Here is a 24,609-nt window from a genome sequence, read left to right as displayed (position 1 = left end):
GACTAGCCATGACCTGATGAGTCTTCATTGTCTAAGTGGAATTATCTGGAGAGTCCATCTGCATTGGAGTGGCTACTCCCAGGTCTATGTTCCACTGTATAGTCCATTCCCTGTAGGGATATGGACCACCTCAACAATTTAGGATTTTCACCTTTCATTTGTTTTAGCCAAAGTAGAGGTTTGTGGTCTGTCTGAACAATGAAGTGAGTGCCAAACAGGTATGGCCTCAACTTCTTCAGAGCCCAGACCACAGCAAAGGCCTCCCTCTCAATGGCAGACCAACGCTTTTCTCTAGGGGTCAACCTCCTACTAATAAAAGCAACAGGTTGATCCTGGCCCTCAGAATTAAGTTATGATAGGACTGCCCCTACTCCTAATTCAGATGCATCAGTTTGGACATAGAATTTTTTAGAGTAACAAGGGCTTTTCAGGACAGGTGCAGAGCACATGGCCTGCTTCAGCTCCTCAAAACCTTTCTGACAGTTTGCTGTCCATAATACCTTTTTAGGCATTTTCTTGGATGTGAGGTCATTAAGAGGGGCTGCAATGGAGCCATAGTTCTTAGTGAACCTCCTGTAGTACCCAGTGAGGCCTAGGAAGGCTCTCACCTGAGTCTGAGTGGTAGGGGGAACCCAATCAATAATTGTTTGGATTTTCCTCTGAAGTGGTGCAATCTGTTCCCCACCAACAAGGTGTCCCAGATAAACCACCTTACCCTGCCCTATCTGGCACTTTGAAGCCTTGATAGTGAGGCCTGCCTTTTGCAGGGCCTCCAAAACTTTCCATAGGTGGACCAGGTGATCATCCCAGCTGGAGCTAAAGACAGCTATATCGTCCAAATATGCTGCACTGAAAGCTTCCAGCCCTTGCAGGACTGTGTTCACCAACCTCTGAAAAGTGGCAGGTGCATTTTTCAAACCAAAAGGCATTACAGTAAACTGGTAATGTCCTCCAATGGTAGAAAATGCAGTCTTAGATTTAGCATCTTCTGATAATTTGATCTGCCAATACCCTGCAGTCAAATCAAAAGTGCTTAGATACTTGGCAGATGCCAGTGTATCTATAAGCTCATCTGCCCTGGGTATAGGGTGAGCATCAGTTTTGGTTACCAAGTTGAGACCTCTATAGTCTACACAAAACCGCATTTCCTTCTTTCCATCTTTAGAATTGGGTTTTGGTACCAGTACCACAGGGGAAGCCCATGGACTGTCAGAGTGCTCAACCACTCCTAGTTCCAACATTTTCTGAACTTCTTGCTTTATGCAGTCCCTGACATGGTCAGGCTGCCTATAGATCTTACTTTTGACAGGTAAACTGTCTCCAGTATCTATAGTGTGCTCACACCAAGAAGTGGTGCCTGGCACAGTAGAGAAGAGTTCTGAAAATTGTCCTAGGAGATTTATGCAATGGTCTTTCTGCTCAGCAGTAAGACAATCAGCCAAAACTACACCTTCCACAAGAGCATCTTGTTCTGTGGAAGAGAAGAGATCAGGTAGAGGATCACTGTCTTCTTCCTGTCCCTCATCAGTTGCCATGAGCAGGGTGAGATCAGCCCTGTCATAGTAGGGTTTCAGGCGGTTGACATGGAGCACCCTAAGGGGACTCCTGGCAGTGCCTAAGTCAACCAAGTAGGTGACTTCACCCTTCTTTTCAACAATTGTGTGGGGTCCACTCCATTTATCTTGGAGTGCTCTTGGGGCCACAGGCTCCAAGACCCACACTTTCTGCCCTGGTTGGTACTGAACCAAAACAGCCTTCTGATCATGCCATTGCTTCTGGAGCTCTTGGCTGGCCTGAAGGTTTTTACTGGCCTTTTTCATGTACTCAGCCATCCTTGATCTGAGGCCAAGTACATAATTCACAATATCCTGCTTAGGAGCTTTTAAAGGTTGTTCCCAACCCTCCTTTACAAGTGTGAGTGGACCCCTAACAGGGTGTCCAAAAAGAAGTTCAAAGGGGCTGAAGCCCACTCCTTTCTGGGGTACCTCCCTGTAGGCAAAAAGGAGGCATGGTAGAAGGATATCCCATCTCCTGCGGAGTTTTTCAGGGAGACCCATAATCATGCCTTTGAGAGTTTTATTAAATCTCTCCACCAGTCCATTTGTTTGTGGATGATAGGGTGTTGTGAACTTGTACGTTACACCACACTCCTTCCACATGGCCTTTAAGTATGCAGACATGAAATTGCTTCCCCTGTCTGATACCACTTCCTTTGGGAAGCCCACCCTGGAAAATATTCCCAGGAGGGCCTTTGCCACTGCAGGTGCTGTAGTGGTCCTTAAAGGAATAGCTTCAGGATATCTTGTGGCATGGTCCACTACCACCAAGATAAACCTATTGCCTGAAGCAGTAGGAGGGTCAAGGGGGCCAACTATGTCAACCCCTACCCTTTCAAAGGGAACCCCAACCACAGGCAGTGGGATAAGGGGTGCCTTTGGGGTGCCACCTGTCTTGCCACTGGCTTGACAGGTTTCACAGGACTTACAAAATTCCTTTGTGTCCTCAGACATCCTAGGCCAATGAAACAGGGGAACAAGCCTGTCCCAAGTTTTCATTTGTCCTAGATGCCCAGCTAAGGGAATGGCATGTGCCAGTGTTAGGAGGAACTTTCTGTACTCCTGAGGAATCACTAATCTCCTGGCAGCTCCAGGTTTAGGATCCCTATGCTCAGTGTACAAGAGGTTGTCCTCCCAGTAAACTCTGTGAGAGTCACTGACATCCCCATTAGCCTGTTTGACAGCTTGCTGTCTGAGACCCTCTAATGTGGGACAGGTTTGCTGTGCCACACTCAGCTCCTCTCTGGCAGGCCCCCCTTCACCCAAAAGCTCAGCAGTGTCTGCTTCCAGCTCCTCTGGTGTAGGTTCTGCACAGGGAGGGAATTCTTCTTCCTCAGAAGTAGAATCCACTGTAGAGGGAGGGATAGTAGGAAGTGGTTTGCTTCTACTAGCCCTAGCTTTAGGGAGCACTTGGTCCATTGTTCCAGGATCCAAGCTTCCCTGTCCTTTTTGCTTTTTGGCCTGGGCCCTTGTCAAAGCAAAAATATGCCCTGGGATGCCCAGCATTGCTGCATGGGCCTCTTACTCCACATCTGACCAGCTGATATCTCCAAATCATTCCCTAATAGACAGTCTACAGGTAAATCTGAAGCTACCACAACTTTCTTTGGACCAGTTACCCCCCCCCAGTTGAGATTTACAACAGCCATGGGGTGGCTTTGTGTTATGTTGTGAGCATCGGTTACTTGGTACTGGTGTCCAAGTATGTGTTGTTCAGGGTGTACCAGTTTCTCAATCACCATTGTGACACTGGCACCTGTGTCCCTGTAGGCCTGGACCTCAACACCATTTATTAGGGTTAGTTGCTTGTACTTCTCCAAGTTATGGGGGCAAGCAACCAAAGTGGCTAAATCAATAGCCCCTTCAGAGACTAAAGTAGCCTCTGTGGTCTCCCTAATCAGACCAACCCCAACTAAATTACCAAAAGTGAGCCCAGCTACTCCCTTGGATTGGCTATTAGTAGGTTTGCTCCCACCACCACTGCTATTAGTAGGGACACTAGGTGTAGCAGTAGGGGTTGTAGTGGTAGGAGCTGTGGTGCCTTTCTTTGGACAACTGGGATCTGTTGTCCAATGGCCTTTTATTTTACATAAATAGCACCATGGTTTCTTTTCCTTGTTCTGATTAAAGGAGGATTTGGACCCACCACCCCCACCAGAGTGTTTTTGTGGGCCTGATGAAGACTCATTTTTAGATTTGTCCCCACCCTTGTCAGAAGACTTACCATCCTTCTTTTTGTTGCCATCTTTGTCACCCCCTGTATGAACTTTTCTGTTCACTCTTGTTCTGACCCATTTGTCTGCCTTCTTTCCCAATTCTTGGGGAGAGGTCAGATCAGAGTCCACCAAGTACTGGTGCAACAAATCAGACACACAATTATTAAGAATATGCTCTCTCAGGATCAAGTTATACAGGCTGTCATAATCAGTAACTTTACTGCCATGTAACCACCCCTCCAAGGCCTTCACTGCCTGGTCAATGAAATCAACCCAGTCTTGTGAAGACTCCTTTTTGGTCTCTCTGAACTTTATCCTGTACTGTTCAGTGGTTAAGCCATAACCATCCAGGAGTGCATTCTTAAGAACTTGGAAATTATTAGCATCATTTTCTTTCACAGTAAGGAGCCTATCCCTACCTTTTCCACTAAATGATAGCCATAGGATAGCAGCCCACTGCCTTTGAGGGACATCCTGTACAACACAGGCCCTCTCAAGTGCAGCAAACCACTTGTTAATGTCATCCCCCTCCTTATAAGGGGGAACTATCTTGTGCAGATTCCTGGAATCATGCTCTTTTGCAGGATGACTCTGGGGAATACTGCTGCTGCCACCATGGGTATCTAAACCCAACTTCTGTCTTTCCTTCTCTAATTCAAAAGACTGTCTATCCAAATCCAGCTGTTGCTTTTTAAGCTTCAGTCTGGTTTGTTCCACCCTCAACTTATTGAGTTCCCTCTCTAACATTCTGTCATCAGGGTTGGTGAGAGGGACATTTCTAGAAACAGAGCTATGATGGGAATGAACAGAAGGAGACCTGTCCCTTACAGAAGCCAACTTAACAGCTTGGTTTACAGAAACATTACTACCAGTATGGTGAGAATAAATGCTTTTGCTATGATGTGAGACAACACTATTTATTTGGTGTGGCTCATCATCATTACCATCTATGCTAGATTGTCTAGTAATGGGCAGGCTAGGAAGTTTCTTTCCTGAATCTTTTCCTGGGGGAGTCCCTGAATCAGATTGGGAACTATTAGGTACTTTTTCAACAGATGGGGCACCTATGGCCTTATCCTGTTCTCTAAGCATGTTAAGTAACAGTTCCAAGGCAGGATTCTTCCCTACACTCAAACCTCTCTCTATACAGAGACTCCTTGCTCTTTTCCAGCTAAGGTTGTCATATGCAAGTTTGGACAGATCAACACTTTGGCCTGTGCCAGACATTTTTTTAGAGAGAGTTAAAGTGATAGAAAGAGAGAAAAAAGTTTTCAGAACTTTTTGGAAAGACAGAAAAAAACTTTTTAAACTTTTAAGAACTTTTTGAAAGTTTAGGAGTACTTTTCAGCACTTAGAAAAGAGTGAAAAGAGGAAATGCAAAACTTTTTGGCTATGTGTATATACACTGACCTTGTTTTGTATATTTTTCTCTTTTGAAAAGTACAATGACAAGAGTGGTAAGTAGTCTCAAGCACTTATCCCACCACTGCACAACCAATGTAGGAGGCTGGACTGGCTTGTAGTGAGTACCAAGGGGTACTTGCACCTTGCACCAGGCCCAGTTATCCCTTATTAGTGTATAGGGTGTCTAGCAGCTTAGGCTGATAGATAATGGTAGCTTAGCAGAGCAGCTTAGGCTGAACTAGGAGACGTGTGAAGCTACTACAGTACCACTTAGTGTCATATACACAATATCATAAGAAAACACAATACACAGTTATACTAAAAATAAAGGTACTTTATTTTTATGACAATATGCCAAAGTATCTTAGAGTGTACCCTCAGTGAGAGGATAGGAAATATACACAAGATATATATACACAATAGCAAAAATATGCAGTATAGTCTTAGAAAACAGTGCAAACAATGTATAGTTACAATAGGATGCAATTGGGAAACATAGGGATAGGGGCAACACAAACCATATACTCCAAAAGTGGAATGCGAACCACGAATGGACCCCAAACCTATGTGACCTTGTAGAGGGTCGCTGGGACTATTAGAAAATAGTGAGAGTTAGAAAAATAACCCTCCCCAAGACCCTGAAAAGTGAGTGCAAAGTGCACTAAAGTTCCCCTAAGGACAAAATAGTCGTGTTAGAGGAATAATGCAGGAAAGACACAAACCAGCAATGCAACAACTGTGGATTTCCAATCAAGGGTACCTGTGGAACAAGGGGACCAAGTCCAAAAGTCACAAGCAAGTCGGAGATGGGCAGATGCCCAGGAAATGCCAGCTGCGGGTGCAAAGAAGCTTCAACTGGACAGAAGAAGCTGAGGTTTCTGCAAGAACGAAAAGGGCTAGAGACTTTCCCTTTGGTGGACGGATCCCTCTCGCCTTGTAGAGTCGTGCAGAAGTGTTTTCCCGCTGAAAGAACGCCAACAAGCCTTGCTAGGCGCAAATCGTGCGTTTGGCGTTTTTGGACGCTGCTGGGGCCCAGGAGGGACCAGGAGGTCGCAAATTGGACCTGAAGAGAGAGGGGACGTCGTGCAAGACAAAGAGCCCTCACTGACGCAGGTAGCACCCGGAAAAGTGCCAGAAACAGGCACTAAAAGGATGCGTGAAACGGTGCTCGCCGAAGTTGCACAAAGGAGTCCCACATCGCCGGAGACCAACTTAGAAAGTCGTGCAATGCAGGTTAGAGTGCCGTGGACCCAGGCTTGGCTGTGCACAAAGGATTTCTGCCGGAAGTGCACAGGGGCCGGAGTAGCTGCAAAGTCGCGGTTCCCAGCAATGCAGCCCAGCGAGGTGACGCAAGGACTTACCTCCACCAAACTTGGGCTGAAGAGTCACTGGACTGTGGGGGTCACTTGGACAGAGTCGCTGGATTCGAGGGACCTCGCTCGTTGTGCTGAGAGGAGACCCAAGGGACCGGTTGTAGGAGGCTGGACTGGCTTGTAGTGAGTACCAAGGGGTACTTGCACCTTGCACCAGGCCCAGTTATCCCTTATTAGTGTATAGGGTGTCTAGCAGCTTAGGCTGATAGATAATGGTAGCTTAGCAAAGCAGCTCAGGCTGAACTAGGAGACGTGTGAAGCTACTACAGTACCACTTAGTGTCATATGCACAATATCATAAGAAAACACAATACACAGTTATACTAAAAATAAAGGTACTTTATTTTTATGACAATATGCCAAAGTATCTTAGAGTGTACCCTCAGTGAGAGGATAGGAAATATACACAAGATATATATACACAATAGCAAAAATATGCAGTATAGTCTTAGAAAACAGTGCAAACAATGTATAGTTACAATAGGATGCAATGGGGAAACATAGGGATAGGGGCAACACAAACCATATACTCCAGAAGTGGAATGCGAACCACGAATGGACCCCAAACCTATGTGACCTTGTAGAGGGTCGCTGGGACTATTAGAAAATAGTGAGAGTTAGAAAAATAACCCACCCCAAGACCCTGAAAAGTGAGTGCAAAGTGCACCAAAGTTCCCCTAAGGACAAAATAGTCGTGTTAGAGGGAGAATGCAAGGAAAACACAAATCAGCAATGCAACAACGATGGATTCCTGTCTGAAGGTACCTGTGGAACAAGGGGACCAAGTCCAAAAGTCACAAGCAGCTCGGAGATGGGCAGATGCCCAAGAAATGCCAGCGGTTGGTGCAAAGAAGCTCTTACTAGGCTGAAGAACTGTGAATACTGCAGGAACGACAAGGGCTAGAGACTTCCCCTTTGGAGGATGGATCCCCCACGCCTTGGAGAGTCGTGCAGAAGTGTTTTCCCGCTGGATGGACGCCAACAAGCCTTGCTAGGCGCAAATCGTGCGTTTGGCGTTTTTGGACGCTGCTGGGGCCCAGGAGGGACCAGGAGGTCGCAAATTGGACCTGCAGAGAGAGGGGACGTCGAGCAAGACAAAGAGCCCTCACTGAAGCAGGTAGCACCCGGAGAAGTGCCAGAAACAGGCACTACGAGGATGCGTGAAACGGTGCTCGCCGAAGTTGCACAAAGGAGTCCCACGTCGCCGGAGACCAACTTAGAAAGTCGTGCAATGCAGGTTAGAGTGCCGTGGACCCAGGCTTGGCTGTGCACGAAGGATTTCCGCCGGAAGTGCACAGGGGCCGGAGCAGCTTGCAAAGTCGCGGTTCCCAGCAGTGCAGCCCAGCGAGGTGAGGCAAGGACTTACCTCCACCAAACTTGGGCTGAAGAGTCACTGGACTGTGGGGGTCACTTGGACGGTGTCGCTGGATTCGAGGGACCTCGCTCGTCGTGCTGAGAGGAGACCCAAGGGACCGGAGATGCAGCTTTTTGGTGCCTGCGGTTGCAGGGGGAAGATTCCGTCGACCCACGGGAGATTTCTTCGGAGCTTCTGGTGCAGAGAGGAGGCAGACTACACCCACAGCATGCACAAGCAGGAAAACAGTCGAGAAGGCGGCAGGATCAGCGTTACAGAGTTGCAGTAGTCGTCTTTGCTACTATGTTGCAGGTTTGCAGGCTTCCAGCGCGGTCAGCGGTCGATTCCTTATCAGAAGGTGAAGAGGGAGATGCAGAGGAACTCAGCTGAGCTCATGCATTCGTTATCTAAAGTTTCCCCAGAGACAGAGACCCTAAATAGCCAGAAAAGAGGGTTTGGCTACCTAGGAGAGAGGAAAGGCTACTAACACCTGAAGGAGCCTATCAGCAGGAGTCTCTGACATCACCTGGTGGCACTGGCCACTCAGAGCAGTCCAGTGTGCCAGCAGCACCTCTGTTTCCAAGATGGCAGAGGTCTGGAGCACACTGGAGGAGCTCTGGACACCTCCCAGGGGAGGTGCAGGTCAGGGGAGTGGTCACTCCCCTTTCCTTTGTCCAGTTTCGCGCCAGAGCAGGGGCTAAGGGGTCCCTGAACCGGTGTAGACTGGCTTATGCAGAATTGGGCACATCTGTGCCCAACAAAGCATTTCCAGAGGCTGGGGGAGGCTACTCCTCCCCTGCCTTCACACCATTTTCCAAAGGGAGAGGGTGTCACACCCTCTCTCAGAGGAAGTTCTTTGTTCTGCCATCCTGGGCCAGGCCTGGCTGGACCCCAGGAGGGCAGCTGCCTGTCTGAGGGGTTGGCAGCAGCAGCAGCTGCAGTGAAACCCCAGGAAGGGCAGTCTGGCAGTACCAGGGTCTGTGCTACAGACCACTGGGATCATGGAATTGTACCAACAATGCCAGGATGGCATAGAGGGGGCAATTCCATGATCATAGACATGTTACATGGCCATATTCGGAGTTACCATGGTGAAGCTACATATAGGTAGTGACCTATATGTAGGGCACGCGTGTAATGGTGTCCCCGCACTCACAAAGTTCAGTGAATTGGCTCTGAACAATGTGGGGGCACCTTGGCTAGTGTCAGGGTGCCCTCACACTAAGTAACATTGCACCTAACCTTTACCAGGTAAAGGTTAGACATATAGGTGACTTATAAGTTACTTAAGTGCAGTGTAAAATGGCTGTGAAATAACGTGGACGTTATTTCACTCAGGCTGCAGTGGCAGGCCTGTGTAAGAATTGTCAGAGCTCCCTATGGGTGGCAAAAGAAATGCTGCAGCCCATAGGGATCTCCTGGAACCCCAATACCCTGGGTACCTCAGTACCATATACTAGGGAATTATAAGGGTGTTCCAGTAAGCCAATGTAAATTGGTAAAAATGGTCACTAGCCTGTCAGTGACAATTTGAAAGTAATGAGAGAGCATAACCACCGAGGTTCTGGTTAGCAGAGCCTCAGTGAGACAGTTAGGCACCACACAGGGAACATATACATGCACACCTATGAGCACTGGGGCCCTGTGTGACAGGGTCCCAGTGACACATACATATAGGCCACAAACCTATGAGCACTGGGGTCCTGACCAGCAGGATCCCAGTGACACATAACAACCATACTGAAAACATAGTGTTTTCACTATGAGCACTGAGGCCTGGCTATCAGGATCCCAGTGAGACAGTGAAAACAGTGACAAACACCCTGACATACACTCACAAACAGGCCAAAAGTGGGGGTAACAAGGCTAGAAAGAGGCTACCTTCTCAAACCGGTGATGCAGCTTTTTGGTGCCTGCGGTTGCAGGGGGAAGATTCCGTCGACCCACGGGAGATTTCTTCGGAGCTTCTGGTGCAGAGAGGAGGCAGGCTACCCCCACAGCATGCACAAGCAGGAAAACAGTCGAGAAGGCGGCAGGATCAGTGTTACAGAGTTGCAGTAGTCGTCTTTGCTACTATGTTGCAGGTTTGCAGGCTTCCAGCACGGTCAGCGGTCGATTCCTTATCAGAAGGTGAAGAGAGAGATGCAGAGGAACTCGGCTGAGCTCATGCATTCGTTATCTAAAGTTTCCCCAGAGACAGAGACCCTAAATAGCCAGAAAAGAGGGTTTGGCTACCTAGGAGAGAGGGTAGGCTAGCAACACCTGAAGGAGCCTATCACAAGGAGTCTCTGACGTCACCTGGTGGCACTGGCCACTCAGAGCAGTCCAGTGTGCCAGCAGCACCTCTGTTTGCAAGATGGCAGAGGTCTGGAGCACACTGGAGGAGCTCTGGACACCTCCCAGTGGAGGTGCAGGTCAGGGGAGTGGTCACTCCCCTTTCCTTTGTCCAGTTTCGCGCCAGAGCAGGGGCTAAGGGGTCCCTGAACCGGTGTAGACTGGCTTATGCAGAATTGGGCACATCTGTGCCCAACAAAGCATTTCCAGAGGCTGGGGGAGGCTACTCCTCCCCTGCCTTCACACCATTTTCCAAAGGGAGAGGGTGTCACACCCTCTCTCAGAGGAAGTTCTTTGTTCTGCCATCCTGGGCCAGACCTGGCTGGACCCCAGGAGGGCAGCTGCCTGTCTGAGGGGTTGGCAGCAGCAGCAGCTGCAGTGAAACCCCAGGAAGAGCAGTTTGGCAGTTCCAGGGTCTGTGCTACAGACCACTGGGATCATGGGATTGTGCCAACTATGCCAGGATGGCATAGAGGGGGCAATTCCATGATCATAGACATGTTACATGGCCATTTTCGGAGTTACCATTGTGAAGCTACATATAGGTAGTGACCTATATGTAGTGCACGCGTGTAATGGTGTCCCCGCACTCACAAAGTTCAGGGAATTGGCTCTGAACAATGTGGGGGCACCTTGGCTAGTGCCAGGGTGCCCTCACACTAAGTAACTTTGCACCTAACCTTTACCAGGTAAAGGTTAGACATATAGGTGACTTATAAGTTACTTAAGTGCAGTGTAAAATGGCTGTGAAATAACGTGGACGTTATTTCACTCAGGCTGCAGTGGCAGGCCTGTGTAAGATTTGTCAGAGCTCCCTATGGGTGGCAAAAGAAATGCTGCAGCCCATAGGGATCTCCTGGAACCCCAATACCCTGGGTACCTCAGTACCATATACTAGGGAATTATAAGGGTGTTCCAGTAAGCCAATGTAAATTGGTAAAAATGGTCACTAGCCTGTTAGTGACAATTTGGAAAAAAATGAGAGAGCATAACCACTGAGGTTCTGGTTAGCAGAGCCTCAGTGAGACAGTTAGTCACTACACAGGTAACACATTCAGGCACACTTATGAGCACTGGGGCCCTGGGTTACCAGGGTCCCAGTGACACATACAACTAAAACAACATATATACAGTGAAAAATGGGGGTAACATGCCAGGCAAGATGGTACTTTCCTACAGTCGACGGAATCTTCCCCCTGCAAACGCAGGCACCAAAAAGCTGCATTACCGGTCCCTTGGGTCTCCTCTCAGCACGACGAGCGAGGTCCCTCGAATCCAGCAACTCTGTCCAAGTGATTCCCACAGTCCAGTGACTCTTCAGTCCAAGTTTGGTGGAGGTAAGTCCTTGCCTCACCTCGCTAGAATGCATTGCTGGGAACCGCGACTTTTGCAGCTACTCCGGCCCCTGTGCACGTCCGGCGGAAATCCTTTGTGCACAGCCAAGCCTGGGTCCACGGCACTCTAACCTGCATTGTACGACTTTCTAAGTTGGTCTTCGGCGACGTGGGACTCCTTTGTGTAACTTCGGGTGAGCACCGTTTCACGCATCCTTGTAGTGCCTGTTTCTGGCACTTCTCCGGGTGTTACCTGCTGCTAAGAGGGCTCCTTGTCTTGCTCGACGTCTCCTCTACCTCCTGGTCCAATTTGCGACCTCCTGGTCCCTCCTGGGCCACAGCAGCGTCCAAAAACGCTAACTGCAAGATTTGCAGCTAGCAAGGCTTGTTGGCGTTCTTTCAGCGGGAAAACCCTTTTGCACGACTCTCCACGGTGAATGGAATCCGTCCACCAAAGGGGAAGTCTCTAGCCCTTTTCGTTCCTGCAGAAACCTCAGCTTCTTCTGTCCAGTAGAAGCTTCTTTGCATCCACATCTGGCATTTCCTGGGCATCTGCCCATCTCCGACTTGCTTGTGACTTTTGGACTTTGTCCCCTTGTTCCACAGGTACCCTAGATTGGAAATCCAGCGTTGTTGCATTGTTGGTTTGTGTCTTTCCTGCATTATTCCTCTAACACGACTATTTTGTCCTTAGGGGAACTTCAGTGCACTTTGCACTCACTTTTCAGGGTCTTGGGGAGGGTTATTTTTCTAACTCTCACTATTTTCTAATAGTCCCAGCGACCCTCTACAAGCTCACATAGGTTTGGGGTCCATTCGTGGTTCGCATTCCACTTTTGGAGTATATGGTTTGTGTTGCCCCTATCCCTATGTGTCCCCATTGCATCCTATTGTAACTATACATTGTTTGCACTGTTTTCTAAGACTATACTGCATATTTTTGGTATTGTGTACATATATCTTGTGTATATTTCCTATCCTCTCACTGAGGGTACACTCTAAGATACTTTGGCATATTGTCATAAAAATAAAGTACCTTTATTTTTAGTATAACTGTGTATTGTGTTTTCTTATGATATTGTGCAAGTGACACTTGTGGTACTGTAGTAGCTTCACACGTCTCCTAGTTCAGCCTAAGCTGCTCTGCTAAGCTACCATTATCTATCAGCCTATGCTGCTAGACACCCTATACACTAATAAGGGATAACTGGGCCTGGTGCAAGGTGCAAGTAACCCTTGGTACTCACTACAAGCCAGTCCAGCCTCCTACACTGTCTGATACCACCTCTTTTGGGAAGCCCACCCTGGAAAAGATTCCCAGGAGGGCCTTTGCCACTGCAGGAGCTGTAGTGGTCCTTAGAGGAATTGCTTCAGGATATCTGGTGGCATGGTGCACTACCACCAAGATAAACCTATTGCCTGAAGCAGTAGGAGGCTCAAGGGGGCCAACTATGTCAACCCCTACCCTTTCAAAGGGAACCCCAACCACAGGCAGTGAAATAAGGGGTGCCTTTGGAGTGCCACCTGTCTTGCCACTAGCTTGACAGGTTTCACAGGACTTATAAAAGTATTTTGTGTCCTCTGACATTCTAGGCCAATGAAACAAGGGAACAAGCCTGTCCCAAGTTTTCATTTGCCCCAAATGTCCAGCTAGGGGAGTGTCGTGAGCAAGAGTTAGGAGGAACTTTCTGTACTCCTGAGGAATCACCAATCTCCTGGCAGCTCCAGGTTTAGGATCCCTATGCTCAGTGTACAAGAGGTTGTCCTCCCAGTAAACTCTGTGAGAGTCACTGACATCCCCATTAGCCTGTTTGACAGCTTGCTGTCTTAGACCCTCTAGTGTGGGACAGGTCTGCTGTGCCACACTCAGCTCCTCCCTGGCAGGCCCCCCTTCACCCAAAAGCTCAGCAGTGTCTGCTTCCAGCTCCTCTGGTGTAGGTTCTGCACAGGGTGGAAATTCTTCTTCCTCAGAAGTCGAATCCACTGTAGAGGGAGGGATAGTAGGTAGTGCTTTACTTCTACTAGCCCTAGCTTTAGGGAGCACTTGGTCCATTCTTCCAGGATCCAAGTTACCCTGTCCTTTTTGCTTTTTGGCCTGAGCCCTGGTCAAAGCAAAAATATGCCCTGGAATTCCCAGCATTGCTGAATGAGCCTCCAACTCCACTTCTGCCCAAGCTGATGTCTCTAAATCATTCCCTAATAGACAGTCTACAGGTAAATCTGAGGCAACCACAACTTTCTTTGGGCCAGTAACCCCCCACCCCCCAGTTGAGATTCACAACAGCCATGGGGTGGCTAAGGGTGTTGTTGTGAGCATCGGTTACTTGGTACTGGTGACCAAGTAGGTGTTGTTCAGGGTGGACCAGTTTCTCTATTACCATTGTAACACTGGCACCTGTGTCCCTGTAGGCCTGAACCTCAACACCATTTATTAGGGGTAGTTGCTTGTATTTATCCATGTTAAGGGGACAAGTATCCAAGGTGGCTAAATCAATAGCCCCCTCAGAGACTAACACAGCCCCTGTGGTCTCCCTAATCAGACCAACCCCAACTAAGTTACCAAAGGTGAGCCCAGCCACTCCCTTAGATTGGCTATTAGTAGGGTTGCTCCCGCCACCACTGCTATTAGTAGGGACACTAGGTGTAGCAGTAGGGGTTGTAGTGGTAGGAGGCTTGGTGCTTTTCTTTGGACAACTGGGATCTGTTGTCCAGTGGCCTTTTATTTTACATAAATAGCACCATGGTTTCTTTTCTTTGTTTTGATTAGAAGAGGATTTGGGCCCACCACCCCCACCAGAGTGTTTTTGTGGGCCTGATTGTAGGAGGCTGGACTGGCTTGTAGTGAGTACCAAGGGGCACTTGCACCTTGCACCAGTCCCAGTTATCCCTTATTAGTGTATAGGGTGTCTAGCAGCATAGGCTGATAGATAATGGTAGCTTAGCAGAGCAGCTTAGGCTGAACTAGGAGACGAGTGAAGCTACTACAGTACCACTTAGTGTCATATGTACAATATCATAAGAAAACACAATACACAGTTATACTAAAAATAAAGGTACTTTATTTTTATGACAATATGCCAAAGTATCTCAGAGTGTACCCTCAGTGAGAGGGTAGGAAATATACACAAGTTATATGTACACAATACCAAAAATATGCAGTATAGTCTTAGAAAACAGTGCAAACAATGTATAGTTACAATAGGATGCAATGGGGACACATAGGGATAGGGGCAACACAAACCATATACTCCAAAAGTGGAATGCGAACCACGAATGTACCCCAAACCTATGTGACCTTGTAGAGGGTCGCTGGGACTATTAGAAAATAGTGAGGGTTAGAAAATTAGCCCACCCCAAGACCCTGAAAAGTGAGTGCAAAGTGCACTAAAGTTCCCCAAAGGACATAGAAGTCGTGATAGGGGAATTCTGCAGGAAAGACACAAACCAGCAATGCAACAACGATGGATTTCCAGTCGAGGGTACCTGTGGAACAAGGGGACCAAGTCCAAAAGTCACAAGCAAGTCGGAGATGGGCAGATGCCCAGGAATGCCAGCTGTGGGTGCAAAGAAGCTTCTCCTGGACAGAAGAAGCTTAGGTTTCTACAAGAACGACAAGGGCTAAAGACTTCCCCTTTGGAGGACGGATTTCTCACGCCGTGTAGAGTCGTGCAGAAGTGTTTTCCCACCAAAACACTGCCAACAAGCCTTGCTAGCTGCAAATCGTCCGTTAAGCGTTTTTGGATGCTGCTGTGGCCCAGGAGGGACCAGGATGTCGCAAATTGCGTCAGCAGACAGCGGGGACGTCGAGTAAGACAAGAAGCCCTCTCAGTAGCAGGTACCACCCGGAGAAGTGCCAGAAACAGGCACTACGAGGATGCGTGAAACGGTGCTCACCTGAAGTTGCACAAAGGAGTCCCACGTCGCCGGATACCAACTTAGAAAGACGTGCAATGCAGGTTAGAGTGCTGTGGACCCAGGCTTGGCTGTGCACAAAGGATTTCCGCCGGAAGTGCACAGAGGCCGGAGTAGCTGCAAAAGTTGCGGTTCCCAGCAATGCAGTCGGCGTGGGGAGGCAAGGACTTACCTCCACCAAACTTGGACTGAAGAGTCACTGGACTGTGGGGGTCACTTGGACACAGTTGCTGGTTTTGAGGGACCTCGCTCTTCGTGCTGAGAGGAGACCCAAGGGACCGTTAATGCACTTCTTTGGTGCCTGCGGTTGCAGGGGGAAGATTCCGTCGACCCACAGGAGATTTCTTCGGAGCTTCTAGTGCAGAGAGGAGGCAGACTACCCCCACAGCATGCACCACCAGGAAAACAGTCGAGAAGGCGGCAGGATCAGCGTTACAGAGTTGCAGTAGTCGTCTTTGCTACTATGTTGCAGTTTTGCAGGCTTCCAGCGTGGTCAGCAGTCGATTCCTTGGCAGAAGGTGAAGAGAGAGATGCAGAGGAACTCGGATGAGCTCTTGCATTCGTTATCTAAAGTTTCCCCAGAGACAGAGACCCTAAATAGCCAGAAAAGAGGGTTTGGCTACCTAGAAGAGAGGATAGGCTAGCAACACCTGAAGGAGCCTATCAGAAGGAGTCTCTGACGTCACCTGGTAGCACTGGCCACTCAGAGCAGTCCAGTGTGCCAGCAGCACCTCTGTTTCCAAGATGGCAGAGGTATGGAGCACACTGGAGGAGCTCTGGACACCTCCCAGGGGAGGTGCAGGTCAGGGGAGTGGTCACTCCCCTTTCCTTTGTCCAGTTTCGCGCCAGAGCAGGGCTTAGGGGTCCCTGAACCCGTGTAGACTGGCTTATGCAGAAATGGGCACCAAAAGTGCCCATGAAAGCATTTCCAGAGGCTTGGGGAGGCTACTCCTCCCCTGCCTTCACACCATTTTCCAAAGGGAGAGGGTGTAACACCCTCTCTCTGAGGAAGTCCTTTGCTCTGCCATCCTGGGCCAAGCCTGGCTGGACCCCAGGAGGGCAGAAACCTGTCTGAGGGGTTGGCAGCAGCAGCTGCAGTGAAACCCCTGAAAAGGCAGTTTGGCAGTACCAGGGTCTGTGCTACAGACCCGTGGGATCATGGGATTGTGCCAACTATACCAGGATGGCATAGAGGGGGCAATTCCATGATCATAGACATGTTACATTGCCATATTCGGAGTTACCATTGTGAAGCTACACATAGGTAATGACCTATGAGTAGTGCACACGTGTAATGGTGTCCCCGCTCTCACAAAGTCCGGGGAATTGGCCCTGAACAATGTGGGGGCACCTTGGCTAGTGCCAGGGTGCCCTCACACTAAGTAACTTTGCACCTAACCTTTACCAGGTAAAGGTTAGACATATAGGTGACTTATAAGTTACTTAAGTGCAGTGAAAAATGGCTGTGAAATAACTTGGTCGTTATTTCACTCAGGCTGCAGTGGCAGGCCTGTGTAAGAATTGTCAGAGCTCCCTATGGGTGGCAAAAGAAATGCTGCAGCCCATAGGGATCTCCTGGAACCCCAATACCCTGGGTACCTCAGTACCATATACTAGGGAATTATAAGGGTGTTCCAGTAAGCCAATGTAAATTGGTAAAATTGGTCACTAGCCTGTTAGTGACAATTTGAAAGAAATGAGAGAGCATAACCACTGAGGTTCTGGTTAGCAGAGCCTCAGTCAGACAGTTAGGCATCACACAGGGAACACATACATATAGGCCACAACCTTATGAGCATGGGGTCCTGGCTAGCAGGGTCCCAGTGACAAATAACAATCATACTGAAAACATAGGGTTTTCACTATGAGCACTGGGCCCTGGCTAGCAGGATCCCAGTGAGACAGTGAAAATACTGTGACATACCCTCACAAACAGGCCAAAAGTGGGGGTAACAAGGCTAGAAAGAGGCTACTTTCTCAAACAACCCCCCCCCCCAAACGAAGGACAATAAGGCTAACCTTGGCCAGTTGAGACTTTATTGTCTAAGTGGTGATAAGTAGAGAGTAGCTCTGCAATAGACTGGTTACTCCCTTTATCATCCACTGTATGGTTACTTCCCTGTGGGGATGTAAACCACCCTGTTTGAAGTTTTTTAGCTAAGCAACAATGTGAAGATGTATTTTCCGAGTTTCTATCAGTAAGTTTTAGTTTAGAGCAGTGGGAATTGTCCACTGAACCTATTTGTAATGATGGAAATGCCAGACAGGGATGCCGTCTCAGTAAAGCCATAGCTGGGCAAAAACGTTGTCCATATGGCTGGAAGAGAGAACAGGGATTCTGTTTCTCTTGAGTTGGAGCAGGGCAGGGATGCTGCCCTATGAGCTCCACACTAGGGCAGGGATGCTGTCCTAAGTGTTGTGAGGCAGTGCAGGGTTTCTGCACTAAAGTTTCTCTTGGAGGGTTGGAGGGATGCTCCATGTTCACTAAAATGGTGCTCTTTTTGTCACCAATGTTAGTTATCCCCCAGAGAGGTACTTCCACCTCAGGGAGTCCAGCTTTGCCAGCTGATTATTCCCCTGGAACAGGTGCCACCCCAGGAGAGGTTTCTCCCACCACAGGAATGGTATCCTGAATGGTAGGGTGGTTAGGGGATACTGTGATACCCTTGTTACCTGTTGATGGAGAGGGATCCTGAGTTTTCAGGCCTTCTCTCCTTTGCTTTTTCATTTCAGTAGAAATGAGAGGGAACAATTCCTCTGGGATGCTCAGCATGGCTGCATGGGCATAAAACTCTACATCAGCCCAACCTGAGGCCTCTAGGTCATTACCTAAGAGACAGTCTACAGGTAAGCTAGGTGATACCACCACCTGCTTTGGGCCAGTAACTCCACCCCAACTAAACTGAATTATAGCTAAGGGAAGAAGCTTAGTGGAGTTATAGACATCAATAATTTTATACTGTTGTCCAATGATGTGTTGTTCAAGAGCCACTAGGTTTTCAGTCACCAAAGTGATACTGGCACCTGTGTCCCTGTAGGCCAAGGCCTCAACACCATTTATTGAAACTGTCTGCCTGTACTTATCCATTGTAAGGGGACAAGCAGCCAGTGTGGCAAGGCCAATGCCACTAGGTGTGACTGAAACTGTCTTGGGACTGACTACCCCAGTTTCTACTATGGACCCATAAGTGAACCCAACTACACCCTTAACTTGACTGTTGCCAGCAGTCCCACCACTAGTACCACTACTGCTAGGGGCACTAGAGCTTGATGTATTAGTGGTGGTAGGCTCAGGGGGTTTACCTGGACAGGACTTATCCCCTGGCCTATGGCCTCTATTTTTTACACACAAAGCATCAAGGCTTTTTAAATTGTGTAGGTTAAGAAGAAGAGGAAGAATTTGTTTTATCCCCACCCCCTGAAGAGTGTTTAAGATTTGAAGTGGGATCTTTGGTTTTACCCTTATCCCCATGCTTATCTTGAGATTTTTCACCATCTTTCTTCTTATTGTTCTCTTTGTCACCCCCTGTATGAACTTTTCTGTTGACCCTTGTTCTGACCCATTTGTCTGCCTTCTTTCCCAATTCTTGGGGAGAGGTCAGATCAGAGTCCACCAAGTACTGGTGCAACAAATCAGACACACAATTATTAAGAATATGCTCTCTCAGGATCAAGTTATACAGGCTGTCATAATCAGTAACTTTACTGCCATGTAACCACCCCTCCAAGGCCTTCACTGAATGGTCAATGAAATCAACCCAGTCTTCTGAAGACTCCTTTTTGGTCTCTCTGAACTTTATCCTGTATTGTTCAGTGGTTAAGCCATAACCATCCAGGAGTGCATTCTTAAGAACTGTAAAATTATTGGCATCACTTTCTTTCACAGTAAGGAGCCTATCCCTACCTTTTCCACTAAATGATAGCCATAGGATAGCAGCCCACTGCCTTTGAGGGACATCCTGTACAACACAGGCCCTCTCAAGTGCAGCAAACCACTTGTTAATGTCATCCCCCTCCTTATAAGGGGGAACTATCTTATGCAGATTCCTGGAATCATGCTCTTTTGCAGGATGACTATGGGGAATACTGCTGCTGCCACCATCGGTTTCTAAACCCAACTTCTGTCTTTACTTCTCTAGTTCTAAAGACTGTCTATCCAAATCCAGCTGTTGCTTTTTAAGCTTCAGTCTGGTTTGTTCCACTCTCAACTTATTGAGTTCCCTTTCTAACAATCTCTCATCAGGGTTGTTGGGAGGGACATTCCTAGATACAGAGGTATGATGAGAATGAACAGAAGGAGACCTGTCCCTTACAGAGGGCACCCTAACAGCTTGGCTGACAGTGTAATGTGAGAGCACATCATCTGTATGATGTGACTCCACCACAGTAACAACTATGCTAGACTGTCTAGTAATGGGCAGGCTCAGAAGTTTCTTTCCTGAATCTTTTCCTGGGGGAGTCCCTGGATCAGATTGGGAACCATTAGCTACTTTTTCAACAGATGGGGCACTTTTAGCCTTATCTTGTTCTCTAAGCATGTTAAGTAACAATTCCAAGGAAGGATTCTTCCCTACACTCAAACCTCTCTCTTTGCAGAGACTCCTTGCTCCTTTCCAGCTAAGGTGATCATATGCAATTTTGGACAGATCAACATTTTGGCCTGTGCCAGACATTTTTAGAGAGAGTTAAAGTGATAGAAAAAGAGAAAAAAGTTTGTCAGAGCTTTTAGAAAGACAGAGAAAAAAAACTTTTAAAACTTTTTAGAACTTTTAGAAAGTTTAGAAGTACTTTTCAGCACTTTAGAAAAGAGTGAAAAGAGGAAATGCAAAACTTTTTAGCAATGTGTACACACACTGAACTTGTTTTGAATATTTTTCTCCTATGAAAAGTACAATGACAAGAGTGGTAAGTAGTCTCAAAGCACTTATCCCACCGCTGCACAACCAATGTAGGAGGCTGGACTGGCTTGTAGTGAGTACCAAGGGATACTTGCACCTTGCACCAGGCCCAGTTATCCCTTATTAGTGTATAGGGTGTCTAGCAGCATAGGCTGATAGATAATGGTAGCTTAGCAGAGCAGCTTAGGCTGAACTAGGAGACGAGTGAAGCTCCTACAGTACCACTTAGTGTCATATGCAAAATATCCTAAGAAAACACAATACACAGTTATACTAAAAATAAAGGTACTTTATTTTTATGACAATATGCCAAAGTATCTCAGAGTGTACCCTCAGTGAGAGGATAGGAAATATACACAAGATATATGTACACAATACCACAAATATGCAGTATAGTCTTAGAAAACAGTGCAAACAATGTATAGTTACAATAGGATGCAATGGGGACACATAGGGATAGGGGCAACACAAACCATATACTCCAAAAGTGGAATGCGAACCACGAATGGACCCCAAACCTATGTGACCTTGTAGAGGGTCGCTGGGACTATTAGAAAATAGTGAGGGTTAGAAAATTAGCCCACCCCAAGACCCTCAAAAGTGAGTGCAAAGTGCACTAAAGTTCCCCAAAGGACATAGGAGTCGTGATAGGGGAATTCTGCAGGAAAGACACAAACCAGCAATGCAACAACGATGGATTTCCAGTCGAGGGTATCTGTGGAACAAGGGGACCAAGTCCAAAAGTCACAAGCAATTCGGAGATGGGCAGATGCCCAGGAAATGCCAGCTGTGGGTGCAAAGAAGCTTCTACTGGACAGAAGAAGCTTAGGTTTCTACAGGAATGACAAGGGCTAGAGACTTTTCCTTTGGAGGACGGATCTCTCACGCTGTGGAAAGTCGTGCACAAGTGTTTTCCCGCCGAAAGACAGCCAACAAGCCTTGCTAGCTGCAAATCATGCGGTAAGCATTTTTTAATGCTGCTGTGGTCCAGGAGGGACCAGGATGTCGCAAATTGTGTCAGGAGACAGAAGGGACGTCGAGCAAGACAAAGAGCCCTCTCAACAGCAGGTAGCACCTGGAGAAGTGCCAGAAACAGGCACTACAAGGATGCGTGAAACGGTGCTCACCCGAAGTTGCACAAAGGAGTCCCACGTCGCTGGAGACCAACTTAGAAAGTCATGCAATGCAGGTTAGGGTGCCGTGGACCCAGGCTTGGCTGTGCACAAAGGATTTCTGCCGGAAGTGCACAGAGGCCGGAGTAGCTGCAAAAGTCGCGGTTCCCAGTAATGCAGTCTGGCGTGGGGAGGCAAGGACTAACCTCCACCAAACTTGGACTGAAGAGTCACTGGACTGTGGGGGTCACTTGGACACAGTTGCTGGATTCAAGGGACCTCGCTCGTCGTGCTGAGAGGAGACCCAAGGGACCGGTAATGCACTTCTTTGGTGCCTGCGGTTGCAGGGGGAAGATTCCGTCGACCCACGGGAGATTTCTTCGGAGCTTCTAGTGCAGAGAGGAGGCAGACTACCCCCACAGCATGCACCACCAGGAAAACAGTCGAGAAGGCGGCAGGATCAGCGTTACAGAGTTGCAGTAGTCGTCTTTGCTACTATGTTGCAGTTTTGCAGGCTTCCAGCGCGGTCAGCAGTCGATTCCTTGGCAGAAGGTGAAGAGAGAGGTGCAGAGGAACTCGGATGAGCTCTTGCATTCGTTATCTAAAGTTTCCCCAGAGACAGAGACCCTAAATAGCCAGAAAAGAGGGTTTGGCTACCTAGGAGAGAGGATAGGCTAGCAACACCTGAAGGAGCCTATCAGAAGGAGTCTCTGACGTCACCTGGTGGCACTGGCCACTCACAGCAGTCCAGTGTGCCAGCAGCACCTGTGTTGCCAAGATGGCAGAGGTCTGGAGCACACTGGAGGAGCTCTGGACACCTCCCAGGGGAGGTGCAGGTCAGGGGAGTGGTCACTCCCCTTTCCTTTGTCCAGTTTCACGCCAGAGTAGGGCTAAGGGGTCCCTGAACCGGTGTAGACTGGCTTATGCAGAAATGGGCACCAAAAGTGCCCATGAAAGCATTTCCAGAGGCTGGGGGAGGCTACTCCTCCCCTGCCTTCACACCATTTTCCAAAGGGAGAGGGTGTAACACCCTCTCTCAGAGGAAGTCCTTTGTTCTGCCATCCTGGGACAAGCCTGGCTTGACCCCAGGAGGGCAGAAACCTGTCTGAGGGGTTCGCAGCAGCAGCAGCTGCAGTGAAACCCCAAGAAAGGCCGTTTGGCAGTACCAGGGTCTGTGCTACAGACCACTGGGATCATGGGATTGTGCCAACTATGCCAGGATGGCATAGAGGGGGAAATTCCATGATCATAGACATGTTAAATGGCCATATTCGGAGTTACCATTGTGAAACTACATATAGGTAGTGACCTATATGTAGTGCATGCATGTAATGGTGTCCCCGCACTCACAAAGTCCGGGGAATTGGCCCTGAACAATGTGGGGGCACCTTGGCTAGTGCCAGGGTGCCCTCACACTAAGTAACTTTGCACCTAACCTTTACCAGGTAAAGGTTAGTCATATAGGTGACTTATAAGTTACTTAAGTGCAGTGTAAAATGGCTGTGAAATAACGTGAACGTTATATCACTCAGGCTGCAGTGCAGGCCTGTGTAAGAATTGTCAGAGCTCCCTATGGGTGGCAAAAAAAATGCTGCAGCCCATAAGGATCTCCTGGAACCCCAATACCCTGGGTACCTCAGTACCATATACTAGGGAATTATAAGGGTGTTCCAGTAAGCCAATGTAAATTGGTAAAATTGGTCACTAGCCTGTTAGTGACAATTTGAAAGAAATGAGAGAGCATAACCACTGAGGTTCTGGTTAACAGAGCCTCACTGAGACAGTTAGGCATCAGACAGGGAACACATACTTATAGGCCACAACCTTATGAGCACTGGGGTCCTGGCTAGCAGGGTCCCAGTGACACATAACAAGCATACTGAAAACATAGGGTTTTGACTATGAGCACTGGGCCCTGGCTAGCAGGATCCCAGTGAGACAGTGAAAATACCCTGACATACACTCACAAACAGGCCAAAAGTGGGGGTAACAAGGATAGAAAGAGCATACTTTCTCACACTGATGAAGACCCATTTTTAGATTTGTCCCTACCCTTGTCAGAAGACTTACCATCCTTCTTCTTATTGCCATCTTTGTCACCCCCTGTATGAACTTTTCTGTTCACCCTTGTTCTGACCCATTTGTCTGCCTTCTTTCCCAATTCTTGGGGAGAGGTCAGATCAGAGTCTACCAGGTACCGGTGCAACAAATCAGACACACAATTATTAAGAATATGCTCTCTCAGGATCAAGTTATACAGGCTTTCATAATCAGTAACTTTACTGCCATGTAACCACCCCTCCAAGGCCTTCACTGAATGGTCAACAAAATCAACCCAGTCTTCTGAAGACTCCTTTTTGGTTTCTCTGAACTTCATCCTGTACTGTTCAGTGGTTAAGCCATAACCATCCAGGAGTACATTCTTAAGAACTGTAAAATTATTGGCATCACTTTCTTTCACAGTAAGGAGCCTATCCCTACCCTTTCCACTAAATGATAGCCATAGGATAGCAGTCCACTGCCTTTGAGGGACATCTTGTACAACACAGGCCCTCTCAAGTGCAGCAAACCACTTGTTAATGTCATCCCCCTCCTTATAAGGGGGAACTATCTTGTGCAGATTCCAAGAATCATGCTCTTTTGCAGGATGACTATGGGGAATACTGCTGCTGCCACCATCGGTTTCTAAACCCAATTTCTGTCTTTCTCTCCACTTCTAAGGACTGTCTATCCAAATCCAGCTGTTGCTTCTTAAGCTTCAGTCTGGTTTGTTCCACTCTCAATCTATTGAGCTCCCTTTCTAACAATCTGTCATCAGGGTGGGTGGGAGGGACATGCCTTGAAAAAGAAGTATTGTGAGAATGAACAGAAGGAGACCTGTCCCTTACAGAAGGCATCCTAACAGCTTGGTTAACAGAAACATCACTTCTATTATGATGAGAAGGAATACTCTTGCTATGATGTGAGACAACACTATCAGTATGGTGTGACTCTACATCAGTACCAACTATGCTAGGCTCTCTAGTAATGGGCAGGCTAGGAAGTTTCTTTCCTGAATCTTTTTCTAGGGGAGTCCCTGGATCAGATTGGGAACCATTAGCTACTTTCTCAACAGA

Source organism: Pleurodeles waltl, chromosome 3_2 (assembly GCF_031143425.1).
Source record: "Pleurodeles waltl isolate 20211129_DDA chromosome 3_2, aPleWal1.hap1.20221129, whole genome shotgun sequence".
In the NCBI taxonomy this organism is placed as follows: Eukaryota; Metazoa; Chordata; class Amphibia; order Caudata; family Salamandridae; genus Pleurodeles; species Pleurodeles waltl.
Note: the sequence above shows the minus strand (reverse complement) of the source record.